This window comes from Hemitrygon akajei, chromosome 1, assembly GCF_048418815.1.
Source record: "Hemitrygon akajei chromosome 1, sHemAka1.3, whole genome shotgun sequence".
NCBI lineage: Eukaryota > Metazoa > Chordata > Chondrichthyes > Myliobatiformes > Dasyatidae > Hemitrygon > Hemitrygon akajei.
This window is the reverse complement of record NC_133124.1, coordinates 70,249,234-70,259,718: the sequence shown is the minus strand read 5'-3', so window position 1 is coordinate 70,259,718 and position 10,485 is coordinate 70,249,234. Positions and strand designations below refer to the sequence as shown.

At 43.8% G+C, this 10,485-nt stretch overlaps 1 protein-coding gene across 3 annotated transcripts in view; it reads right to left on the bottom strand.

The window, feature by feature from the left end:
• Nucleotides 1-10,485, bottom strand: part of abcb8 (ATP-binding cassette, sub-family B (MDR/TAP), member 8) — a 77,950-nt gene that overhangs the window by 7,858 nt on the left and 59,607 nt on the right. The window lies entirely within an intron of this gene.

The following is a 10,485-nucleotide window of genomic DNA, read 5'->3' as shown; positions in this document are numbered from 1 at the left end:
TGGGCTGAGAAGTGGCAGATGGAGTTCAATCTGGAAAAGTCAAGTGTTTCACTTTGGAAGGTCGAACATGAAGGCTGAGTACAAGATTAATGTGAAAGAACAGAGGGATCTTGGAGTCCATGTCCATAGATTCCTCAAAGTTAATTGGGTAGTCAAGGAAGTGTATGGTGTATTGGCCTTCATTAGTTGGGGGATTGAGTTGAAGAGCCATGATGTAATGTTGCAGTTCTATAAAGCAATGGTTAGATCACACTAGGAGTATTGTGTTCAGTTTGGTTCTCTCACTATAGGAAATATGTGGAAGCTTTAGAGGGTGCAAAGGAGATATACTAGGACACTGCCTGGATTAGAGAGCATGTCTTATGAGGATAGTTTGAGTGAGTTAGGGCTTTTTTCTTTGAAACAAAGGAGGATGAGAGGTAACTTTTGATGGAATGTACAAGTTGATCAGAGGTATAGATCAACTGGACAGCCTGAGACCATTTTCCCAGGACAGAAATGGCTGAGACAAGGGAGCATAATTTTAAGGTGATAAGAGGTAAGTATAGAGGGCAATAACAGAGGTAGTTTTGTTTTAGACAGAGAATGATAAGTGCACAGAACGCACTGCTGGGTGGTGGTAGAGGCAGGCACATTATAGACATTTAAAAGACTCTTAGATGGTCAAGCAGGAGGGTGGAATACTCCACTTGTGGGATTTGGGACGGTAGGGACACCAATGTTCCTGATGACAACAACTGTGAAAAGTGCATCCCACTGCAGCTTCTAACCATCCACATTAAGGAGTTGGAGCTGGAGCTGGAACTGGATGAACTCCGGAACATTTGGGAGGCTAAAGGGCTGATAGACAGGATGTATAGAGTGGTGATTACACCTAAGGTGCAGGACACAGGAAACTGGCTGATGATCAGGAAGGGGCAAGGTATTAAAGAGCCTGTGCAGAAAACCCCTGTGGCCAAGCCTCTCAACAAATTGGGGGTTTGGGGGAGGTGGGTGACCAAGCAGAGAAAAGTCACAGCAGTCACATCTCTAGCACTGAGTCTGGCTCTGTGACTCAGAAGGGAAGTGGGGAGAAGAGGCACGCTAGGACACAGGGGATTTGTTAGTTACAGGAAAGGAGGTTCTGTGGGTAAAAACAAGATTCCTAGATGGTATGTTACCACCGGACATCTCGGATCAAGTCTTCAGCATTCTTAAGAGGGAGTGTGAACAGCCAGTGGTTGTGGTCCACACAGGGACCAATGACATGGATAGGACGAGTGACAAGGTTCTGCAGAGGGAGTTCAGGGAATTAGGTGCTGTTAAAGGGCAGGACCTCCAGGGTCGAGTTCTCAGGATTGCTACCCATGCTATGTGCTAATGAGGCCAGAAACAGGAAAGTTATGTAGTTCAACACGTGGCTAAGGAATTGGTGTAGGGGGAAGGGCATAAGATCTTTGGATCATTGGTCTTTCCTCCAGCGAAGGCGGGACCTGTACAGAAGAGCTTGTTTCCACCTGAACTGGAGGGGGCTAATATCCTAGCAGGAAGGTTTGCTAATGCTGCAGTGTGGTTTAAATTAGAATTGCAGAGGTATGGGAACCAGAGTGCCAAAACAGTTAGTGGAGACAAATGTAGGTAAGACCTCAGACAAAGTCAGGAATTAAAAGGGTGAGCATGGTGCAACTAGTGTCCTGAGCTACGTATATTTATTTGCAAGAAGTATCGTAGAAAAAGTGGATGAACTCAGGGCATGGATCAACACCTGGAATTATGACATTGGAGGCATTAGAGAGACTTGGTTGCAGAAGTGGCAGGACTGGGAGCTGAATATTTGAGGGTTCCGTTGTTCTAGACATGATCGAGCGAGAGGGATTAAAGGAGGAGTGACGAGTCAGGGAAATGTCATGGCAGTGGTCTATAAAAATAAGACTGGAGAAGTCAACTAGTGAGGTGTTGTGGGTGGAACTAAGAAATAAGAGAGGTATGACCATATTAATGGGGCTATATTATAGACCACCCAACAAACCTAGGGATTTAGAGGAACAGATTTGTAGAGATCGCAGACTGCTGCACGAAACACAAGGTTATTATAGTAGGTAATTTTAACTTTTCACATTATAACTGGGAATCCCATACTGTAAAAGGACTAGATGGGATACAGTGGTCAAATGTGTTCAGGAAAGTTTCCTTCATCAGCACAAAGAAGTCCCGACAAGAGAACATGCTATTCAGGATCTGCTTTTCGGGAATGAGACAGGGTAGGTCATAGAAGTTTATGTAAGGGAACACTTTGCATCTAGTGACCACAATGCCATTAGCTTCAAAGTAAATATGCAAAAAGAAAGGTCTAGTCCGCAGGTTGAGATTCTAAATTGGAGAGAGACCAATTTTGATGGCATGGCAAGTGTGGATTGGGACGGGCTGGTTTCTGGCAAAGGTGTACTTGGTATGCGTTGCTTAACGTCCACAATATGTTCTGTGAAATCAGACGTTATGTGATTTGGACGTTGTGCGAACACCATATTATATACTATGCCTCTTGCTGTTGCTATCACTAGGAGTGGTTTTGCTCCGTTTGGAAGCCATGATGCACTTTATGGTAATATTTTGAAAGAAAATTAAACAGAGAGATAACGCTACTACACTCAAAAGTCGCGCGATACATGAAACTGGTTACGTCCGCTACGCCACGTTCTCCAATTGGGACTACGGATGCATATGCAATCGGACGTTGTCCAAGTGGACGTTAAGCAACGCACGCTTGTACTTGGTAAGTGAAAAGCGAAATTCTGAGAATACAAAGCTTATATGTGTCTGTCAGGATAAAAGGTAAAGATAACAAGTGTAGGGAACCTTGGTTTGCAAGAGATATTAAGGCCCTGGTTAAGAGATAAGAGGAAGTGCATAGCAGGTAGAGGCAGGTAGGAACAAATGAGATGCTCATGGAGTATAAGAAATGCAAGAGAACACTTATGCAAGAAATCAGAAGGGCTAAAATAAGGCATATAGTTACTCTAGTAGACAAGGTGAAGTAGAAACCTAAGGGATTCTACAGATATTGCAAGGGACAAATCAGTCCTGTGGAAGACAAGAATGATAATCCATGTGTGGAGTCAAAAAGATGGGGGAGATCTTAAAAATTTTTTTGCATCTGTATTTACTCAGGAAATGGATACAGAGTCTATAAAAGTTAGGCAAAGTGGCATCAACTTCATAGAACCTGTACAGATTACAGAGGAGGAGGTGTTTGCTATCCTGAGGGGTGGAAATCAGGGTGGATAAATCCTTAGACCCTAGGGGAGGCAAGTGCAGAAATTTCCAGGGCCCTAGCAGAGATATTTAAATCATCCTTAGCGACAGGAGAGGTAACAGAAGATTGGTGGATTGCCAATGTTGTTCTGTTGTTTAAAAAGGTTCTAAACATAAAGCAGGAAATTACAGGCCGGTGAATCTGACATTAGTTGTAGGAAAGTCATTTGACAAGGTCCCTCTTGGGAGGTTGGGCAAGAATGTCCAGTGCTTGGCCTTTAAGATGAGTTAGTAAATTGGATTAGACATTGGCTTTGTGGGAGAAGCCAAAGAATGGTAGTAGAGGGTGGCTGCTCTAACTGGAGGCCTGTGACAAGCGATGTGCTGCAGGGATCGGTGCTGAGTCCTTTGTTATTTGTCATCTATATCAATGATGTGGTTAAATGGATCAGCAAACTTGAGAATGACACCAAGATTGGGGGTGTAGTGGACAGTGAGGAAGGCTATCAAAGCTTGTAGAGGGATCTGCATCAACTAGAAAAATGGGCTGAGAAATGGCAGGTGGAATTTAATGCAGACAAATGCAAGGTTTTCTCTCTTTGGTAGGACCAACCAGTGGTGGTCTTAAACAGTGTATGATAGGGCACTAAGGAGTGTGGCAGAACAAAGGGATCTGGGAGTTCAGGTCTATAATTCATTGAAAGTGGCATCACAGGTAGGTAGACTCATAAAGAAAGCTTTTGGCACATTGACCTTCATAAATCAATGGAATCAGTACAGGAGATGGGTTGTAATGTCGAACTTCAATAAAACATTGGTGAGTCCTAATCTGGAGTATTGTGTGCAGTTTTGGTTACCTACCTACAGGAAAGATGTAAACAAGGTTGAAAGAGTGCAGAGAAAATTTATAAGGATGTTACTTTATAAGGACCTGAGTTATAAGATTGAATAGGTTAGGACTATATTTCTTAGAGTGTAGAAGATTGAGAGTAGATTTGATAGTTATACAAAATTATGAGGGGCAATGATAGGGTAAATGCAAGCAAGCTTTTCCAACTGAGGTTAGGTGAGACCACAAGCAGAGGTCATGATTTAAGAGTGACAGGTGAAAAGTTTAAGAGAAAACATGAGGGGAAATTTCTTCACTCAGAGAGTTGTGAGAGTGTGGAACAAGCTGCCACAAGTGGTACAGGTAAGCATGATTTCAATGTTTAAGAGTGGTTTGGATAGGAACATGGATGGTAGGGGTATGGAGAGCAATGGTCTTCTTTTGGGCCAGGCATAACCTGTACAATAAGGATGGGTTGCACTTGAATCCAAGGGGGACCAATATCCTGGCAGGGAGGTTTGCTAATGCTGTTGGGGAGAGTTTAAACTAGAATTGCTGGGGGTGGGAACCAAACTGAAGAGACGGAGGAAAGGGCGGTTGGCTCACAAATAGAGAAAGCTTGTAGGCTGTTTGAGAGGGAGGATAGGCAGGGATGCACTCAGACTGATGGTTTGAGATGTGTCTATTTTAATGCAAGGAGTATCATGAACAAAACAGATGAGCTTAGAGTGTGGATCAGTACTTGGAGCTATGATGTTATGGCCATTATAGAGACTTAGATGGCTCATGGGCAGGAATGGTTACTTCGAGTGCCAAGCTTTAGGTGTTTCAGAAAGGACAGGGAGAGGTGGCAAGAGAGGTGGGGGCGTAGCACTGCTGATCAGAGATAGTATCATGGCTGCAGAAAAGGAGGAATTCATGAAGGGATTGTCTACTGAGTCTCTGTGGGTGGAAGTTAGGAACAGGAAGGGGTCAATAACTCTACTGGGTGTTTTTTATAGGCCTCCCAATAGTGACAGGGACATTGAGGAACAGATGGGGAGACAGATTTTGGATCGGTGCAATAATAACATGGTTTTCATGATAGGATATTTTAATAGCCCCAATATTGATCGGCATGTCCCGAGAGCAAGGGTTTTAGATGGGGTGGAGTTTGTTAGCTGTGTTCAGGAAGGTTTCTCAACAAAATATGTAGATAAGTTGACAAGGTGAGAGGCTGTACTTGATCTGGTATTGGGAAATGAACCTGGTCAGGTGTCAGATCTCTCAGTGGGAGAGCATTTTGGAGATAGTGATCACAATTCTATCTCCTTTACTACAGCATTGAAGAAGGATAGGAGCAGACAAGTTAGGAAAACATTTAATTGGAGTAAGGGGTAATATGAAGCTATCAGGTAGGAACTTGGAAGCATAAATTGGAAACATGTTCTCAGGGAAACGTATGGAAGAAATGTGGCAAATATTCAGGGGGTATTTGCGTGGGATTCTGAGTAGGTACGTTCCAATGAGACATGGAAAGGATGGTTGGATACAGGAACCATGGTGTACAAAGGCTGTTGAAAATCTAGTCAAGAAGAAAAGAACTATACTGTTACGCCTGTGCCCCAACTCTGAGGGGCCGAAGGGTACAAAGTAGCCCCCTCCTTTTTGAGAATCGCCAGATCTCTATTAATTCAGGTCTGGAGACCCAGGAAATGAGAGAGAATCCTCATGGGTTTGGAATGTGTGTCCTGCCCTCAGCGAGACAAAGCCACGGATAACGGCCATTGTCTCTTGGAGACGGACTTGTGTATTGAGTACTGTGCTATTCAGTGAAGCCCTCAAGGAACAACTCTGAGGGGGCTGGTTGAGGGATGGCCTCATCCCAACCTGATTGACATCTGAGACCCCGTGAGTAAGGATAAAAGAGGGTCTAGGGAACAACCCCTTCAGACGCACCAGGGGAAACGCTAGAAATCCCGTGACAGCGTAATAGTGACAGCCAGTGGAGAGCCCACGTGCGTCCTTTTCCATTTGCTTCGGAATTGGTGGGCCTCACCAAGGAAGAACGGGTTTAGCTAAAAAAGGAGAAACCAGCCCCAACGACATTTCGAAGGATCGACATCATAAAAAGGAAAACGGGCAAGTTCTAAAAATCCGTCTCTCTCTCTCCAACCAAAAGCTGCAGCCTGAATGAACTTGAGTGACTTTTATATTTCCATCGGACAATACATTATCCCCAAGACAATGATAGAGCTATTTCTTGTTGATTATTATTATACCCGCGCTTTTAGATTTAGTATTGACGACATATATTATCTGTATGTTTGCCTTGATATTATTTTTGTGTATTTTTATCCATAAATACTGTTAAAAATAGTACCATCAGACTTCAACGGACCTCTCTATCTTTGCTGGTAAGTGACCCAGTTACGGGGTACGTAACAATACAAAAGGTTCAAAAAACTGGGTAATGATAGAGATCTAGAAAATTATAAGGCTAACAGGAAGGAGATTAAGAATGAAGTTAGGAGAGCCAGAAGGTTCCATGAGAAGACCTTGGCAAGCAGAATTAAGGAAAACCCCAAGGCATTCTCCAAGTATATGAAGAGCAAGAGGATAAGGATGTGAGAGAATAGGACCAATCAAGTGTGACAGTGGAAAAGTGTGTATGGAAACGGAGGAGGTAGCAGAGATACTTAATGAATACTTTGCTTTAGTATTCACTACAGAAAAGGACCTTAGCGATTGTAGGGATGGTTTACAACGCACTGAAAAGCTTCAGCATATAGACAATAAGAAAGTGGATGTGTTAGAGCTTTTGGAAAGCATCAAGTTGGATAAGTCACTGGGACTGGACAAGATATATCCCAGGCTACTGTGGGAGGTGAGGGAGGAGATTGCTGAGCCTCTGGCAATGATCTTTGTATCATCAATGGGGACGGGAGAGGTTCCGGAAGATTGGTGATTTGCAGATATTGTTCCCTTATTCAAGAAAGGGAGTAGATATAGCCCTGGAAATTATAGACCAGTGAGTCTTAGTTCAGTGGTTGGTAAGTTGATGGAGAAGATCCTGAGAGGCAGGATTTATGAACATTTGGAGAGGCATAATATGATTAGGAATAGTCAGCATGGCTTTGTCAAAGGTAGGTTGTGCCTTATGAGCCTGATTGAACTTTTTGAGGATGTAACTAAACACATTGATGAAGGTAGAGCGTAGATGTAGTGTATATGGATATCAGCAAGGCATTTGATAAAGTACACCATGCAAGGCTTATTGAGAAAGTAAGGAGGCATGGGATCCAAGGGGACATTGCTTTGTGGATCCAGAATTGGCTTGCCCACAGAAGGCAAAGAGTGGTTGTAGATGAGTTATATTCTGCATGGAGATCAGTGACTAGTGGTGTGCCTTGGGGATCTATTCTGGGACCCCCTACTCTTTGTGAGTTTTATGAATAACCTGGATGAGGAAGTGGAGGGATGGGTTAGTAAGTTTGCTGATGACACAAAGGTTAGAGATGTTAAGGATAGTGTGGAGGGCTGTCAGAGGTTACAGTAGGACATTGATAGGATGCAAAACTGAGCTGAGAAGTGGCAGATGGAGTTCAACCCAGTGTAAAGTGGTTCATTTTGGTAGGTCAAATATGATGGCAGAGTATAGTATTAATAGTAAGACTCTTGGCAGTGTGGAGGATCAGAGGGATCTTGGGATCAGAGTCCATTGGACACTCAAAGCTGCTGTGCAGGTTGACTCTGTGGTTAAGAAGGCATACAGTGTATTGGCCTTCATCAACCATGGGATTGAGTTCAAGAGCTGAGAGGTAATGTTACAGCTATATAGGACCCTGTCAGGCCCCACTTGGAGTACTGTGCTCAGTTCTGATCACCTCACTACAGGAAAGATGTGAAAACTGTAGAAAGGGTGCAGAGGAGATTTACAAAGATGTTGTCTGGATTGGGGAGCATGCCTTTTGAGAATAGGTTGAGTGAACTTGGCCTTTTATCCTTGGAACGACGGAGGTGACCTGACAGAGGTGTATAAGATGATGAGAGGCATTGATCATGTGGATAGTCAAAGGCTTTTTCCCAGGGCTGGAAATGGCTAACACAAGAGGGTACAGTTTTAAGGAGATGTCAGGGGCAAGTTTTTTTACACAGAGAATGATAAGTGTGTGGAATGAGATGCCAGTGATGGTGGTGGAGGCAGATACAATAGGGCCTTTTAAGAGACAATTAGATAGGTACGTGGAGCTTAGAAAAATAGAGGGCTATGGGTAACCCTAGGTAATTTCTAAAGTAAGTACGTGTTCGGCACAGCATTGTGGGCCGAAGGGCCTGTACTGTGCTGTAGGTTTTCTATGTTTCTATTTTCTGGTGCAGGTCAATGGGAGTAGGCTGTTTAAATGGTTTCAGCATGGACTAGATGGGCCAAAAGGCCTGTTTCTATGCTGTACTTCTCTATGAGTCTATAGGCACATGGATGAAAGAAAAATAGAGGGCTATATCGGTGGAAAGAATTAGAATGATTCTGGGGTAGGTTAAAAGGTACAAAAGGGCTTGTATCATTCTGTTTTATGTTTACCCTGACAAGGATAAAAGATAACAGATTCAGTTGCACCAGTATTTGGGCTGCAAAGATGGCGCTGGTGAGACAGTGACTCTTTTAAGGCAGCAAACAAAACTATTAATAATTCTACTAAATATACCTTTTCAGGACTACGATCACTGCAATCTGCAGCCTGTAATTTCCCACTGCATGGCAAGCTGAGTGAAGATTACCGCCCACGAGGAAGACCATACCTCCGCTACAGGTTAAGTGGGGCATGAAGTTGGAAGGCATTGACCTCAACACATAGGAGGAAACAGTTGAAGACCGGACAGCATGGAGGGCCGCAGTCGAAAGTGGTGCACAACGTGCTGAGATAGCAAGGACCAATGTGCTCATCAATAAGAGAGCCAGAAGAAGCCAGAGCAGCATCACCTTCTTCCTTCACCTGCAGCCGTTGTGAAAGAGACTGTTACTCTAGAGTGGAACTGTACAGCCACTCTAGAAAGTGCAACTAGCCGCAAGCCTACAACCCCAAGAACCATCAGAAAAGTGTCACACTATCATCTTGCGAAACATACTGATGCCGACGACAAATTTCCTGCTGGGAGGTGTTCTTTTGAAATGTCTGTGTGACCTGGCATTTTTGTAGTATCCTGAAATATTTGGAGAACTGGACACTCGAGAATGCAGGTACAGCCATGGCGGCCATTGTTGGAGCAGACTGGAGCTGGACTGAAGTGGCAGGGCCCAGGCCTGAGAGCGGATAATGACCAAAAGTTCAGCTGATTTAAGCTCCAAACCAGATTAAGAAGATTAAGGCGTTGAGGCTGAGGGCAGCTCACTAGTCTAGGAGGCTTTACTCACCTCAGCACTGTACATACTCTGCAGCCATTAGCACTTGCCTCAGCGCAGAACCTGGCTCCACAGCTGTGGCCAGTAGCCATCGAGCTCCTGGACCGGCTGCAGCACTGAACTGGCTCTGTGGCTGTGGACTTACTTTTGGGACTCTGCAGTTCATTTTCTGTGGATTGTTTCTTTGTTTTTTATTATTGTTTGCATGATTTGTTCTTTCTTTTTTGCACACAGGATGTATGACTATCTTTGTGGTGTGGGGTTTTTCATGAATTTTATTGTGTTTCTTTGTTTTGTGGTTGCCTGCAAAAAGATATAGTATGGTACACGTACTGTGATAATAAATGTACTTCTAATTTTGAAATTTCTGCTCGTGTTGTTCAGATATATCAGAAGCAGGAAATGGTCAATGTCACTGATGAGTGATGAGAACAGTGTCCACATGGATAGGGATGCCATCACTGATATGTGGATGTGTAGAACAGCTTAAGAAAAGTGATATTGGACAGATTACCCTCATCATCATGGTGTAGGACCACATAAATTTGGGTAGAAAACTCTCATTCGTTTAATTCAGAGATACACAGTGACAGGCCCAACAAACTGTGCTGCCCGATTATACCTACATGATCAGATGATCTACTAATGTGGGCGGAAACTAAAGCACCTGGAGGAAATCAATGTGGTCACGGGGAGAACATACAACCACCTTACTGACAGCAGTGGAACTGAACCTGTTCAATGGCGCTATAATGGTATTACATGAACTGCTATGCTACTGCACCAACCCACTGTTGGAACTATTGGAAATATTCAGGAGTTCTGGGAGGGATCAGCAGGGCTCCAGCATGAATAAACAGGAAAGGGAGGCTGTAGATAGGATGGGAGTTGGCGTAAAGGGGGGTGGAGTGCAATGAGAAAACATAAGGAAAAGCAGGATCTAAGGAGAGAATATCATTAACGGTACCAGGTAAGGTCAAAGCCAGCAGGAAAGGCTGGATGATCAGCAGCTTGGAGGGAATAGGATGAGGTAAGAAGGAACCAT